This window comes from Cebus imitator, unplaced genomic scaffold, assembly GCF_001604975.1.
Source record: "Cebus imitator isolate Cc_AM_T3 unplaced genomic scaffold, Cebus_imitator-1.0 Scaffold38, whole genome shotgun sequence".
In the NCBI taxonomy this organism is placed as follows: domain Eukaryota; kingdom Metazoa; phylum Chordata; class Mammalia; order Primates; family Cebidae; genus Cebus; species Cebus imitator.
The window spans coordinates 3,849,049-3,852,335 of NW_016107353.1; positions in this window are offsets into that span (position 1 = coordinate 3,849,049).

Consider the following 3,287-nt stretch of genomic DNA (forward strand, 5'->3'; position numbering starts at 1 on the left):
CTCTGAGTCCACACCATTGGATAAAGGCCTCCATAAATAAAACATGGTAACGGGGGAGGAATTAACAGGAGTAGAGGTAACAGTAAGAGTGGTGATGGTGATAGTAATGAGGAAATATTCCAGAATCTGATTGCTAGAATTAAGATAGCTGTCAGTTGGCACTGAACTTGAAGTCAGCACATCAGATTCCAATCCTACTTTTGCTGAATGCTAGATATGAGATCTTGTCCAAGTCAAGGAACTTGTCTGAGCCTTAGTTTCCTCACCTGTCAAGTGGAGGTGTTCACACTGGTTATGCACTCATCCCAGAATTCTTATGAGAATTTCATCAGATGCAGCATCTGCAACCACCAACACAGACACTTGATGAATGTTGACCCACTCCAATGGTCAGGATTCACCAACAAGACTGACCTGAAACTGGATCAAATTTCCTCACCTTTCTTTTTCTGAAGGAGGGTAAGGCCCACAGTTTGAACCACATTGAACTTGCCAATGTGTTTGTGTATAGACAGGAGACAGGGAAATACTGGCCCCACCCTCAAGCCTGGAAACCCATGGCCTGAAATGGGAACAGCCATTCCTGTTTTCATGCCCAAAAGTTGCCTTTATATAAACCCAAGACCCCAGCCTCCAGAAGGAGATGAGGAGACAAACAGAAGAGCAGAAGAAAGGCTGAACAGCCCAGCAGAGGGAAGAAAAGGAATGTCTGAACGTAGAGAGGAATTCAGCTGGGGGCAGTCGGAGAGAAGATTGGCCACTGGACAGTCAAATTTCAGGGGAAGATCATCTTCCCACTCCATACCCCTTCCAACTCCCCATTCATCCCACTGAGAGCCACCTCCACTACTCAATAAAACCCCCGCATTCATCCTTCAAGTCCATGTATGACCTGATTCTTCCTGGACACCAGACAAGGACCTGGGTACCAACAGGGTCTACTGAGCTGTCTAACACTTCCATCCCTGGGACAAGGCTAAAACAGAGCACTGTAACACATTTGGCTTTGGGAGTCACAGACACCCCCCCATAGACATGACCATGGGCCTGGAGCCCAAAAAGCACTCAGCCTGACTCCTGCACCTGTCTGTCTGTATGCTTCTCTTCCTGTAAGGGGTTTGAGCACACAGTTGCTGAACATATGAGCTACCCCATGTCACACGTCCTGCAAGAAGTCAGGGAACTCTCCCATTTCATCTGTTTAAGTGGTCTCAGCTGAGAGACTGGTTTTCTGGTGGACAGGTAATTAGGTATAAGTCACTGTTTTCTCCCTTGGTGATAAACCACCTACAAATAATCTTAGCTGTGACCATCAGAAAGCTTAAAATCACCTTGAAACCAACCTTTGAGTTAAAAGGAACTTGGGATTCTTTCTTTGACTTTCTTAGACATTTAGGTTTTAAATTCATTTGTAAACACTGGTTTGGAAAGAAGTGTAGGTAGATCCAGGTTTGCAGTTTTAATCTGAAGCCACATTTCTGGGCTTTCCTGTAGCATACCCAGCTAACTGGAAAATCTAAAAGTAAATACATTTTGAAAAGAGAGAGAGAAAAAAAAAATTTCCTGCTGCTCTCAAATGAGGCCTTTGTAACCTGTGAATGATGTCATTATTTTGTTGCCTGTACAAGAAATAGAAAGGTCTATTTTCACTTTCTTCTAAGCCATTTATGTGACCACTAAGGTGGTAGTGGAGGTCTCTAAGAATTGTTTTGTAACGCTGTGGTGCCCTCCTTTGAAAAACAAAACGAAATTATCCATGTATAGCACTAAGTGAGGTGGGCCTGAGCAAGGAATAGCAATGTTTGTTTTCTGCAGATATCTGAAGTGGGAGCCATGGTGACCAGGCGTAACTGATGGCCACACAGCTATCCCCCAGGACTCAGAGGAGCAATCACAGGAATATTAGATCACATTAACATTTTAAAGCCTACCAGTGCACTGAATCATACTTTACTCAACTTGTCGGGTAGATCTGGTATTTCAATCAAAAGAGTTCTAAATAGTAGGGGGACCAACTGTCTTGTTTGCTGGGTAATGAAGAATTTCCTGGGATGTGGAACTTTCAGTAAAACAAGGACAGTCCCCCACAAACTGTGATAGTGGTCATCCTGCTAAAGAATGTCCCATTTTCCTGTTGTTGATGCCAACAAAAAGTGACCAGGCCAAGAGTAGGGGTAGCACAACCCCTTCTTTAAAGCAGTGGTTATCAAACCTTAGCCTGTCTCAGAATCTCCTGGAGGGCTCAGGAAGGTGGCTTGCTGGGTCCCACTCCTAGAGTTTCTGACTCTGTAGACCTGGATGCGACCCAAGAATGTGCGTTTCTAGTGAGTCCCCACATGAGGCTGATACTACTAGTCCAGGACTACATGTAAGAACCACTGTTCTAAATATCGGGTACTTTGTTGCACATTAGAATTACCTGAAGACTGTAAAAAAATAAAATAAAATAAGTGCTTGGGTCTCACCCCCTAGAGGTTCTGATTTAATAACTATGAAGGTATTTTTTTTTTTCTTTACCAACAAAGTCAGGCTCAAGAGCAAACTATGAGGGTATTTGTAAACCTCACCAGGTGATTCTAATGTGCAACGAAGTCTGAGACCACTGCCCGAAAAGGCACTGAATTCAGGAAATGACCCAACTGGCCTTTGTTTCCTGACATTTCCTGACATTCGTTCATTTGACATTCAACATGCATTTGTTGAGCAACTGCTATGTGTCATGCACTATGCTAGAGGCTGTGGTTAGACTCTAGATGATCCCTTCCTCAAGGAGCTTACTGTTTCAGGGAAAACACAAGATAAACAAGTCAACAAAAAATAATATACAATAAAAAACTGAGATAAGAGCCCTAGAATAAAAAGAGCAGGGAGCTAGGGATCTGAGGAAGTAAGAGTGTGGGGGAACTCTCCTGGACAGGGATGTCATTGAGGATGTCTCCAAGATGACATTTAAGCCAAAACCAGAAAAGGGAGGAGACAGCTATGCTGCGTATAAGCAGAAAAACACTCCAAGGAAGAGAAAAAGTTCTCAGAACTGTCTGGAGGGGACTGCTCCTGGGGGACAGAGAGCTGGGCAGGGCGACCCGAGACAAGGTCATGGGTGGGGTGGACAAGCCCACATCCCTACTAGACCATGGGAACGAGCTGAAGTCATATTCTAAGTGCACTGGCAAGCACTGAGGGAGAACACATTTCTGTTTTCATTTTATATTTGAAAATGCATACATTTTTAGGCTGTCGTATGGAAAAGAGATTAGAAGCATCTGAACCCAGATTCTTCACCAGAG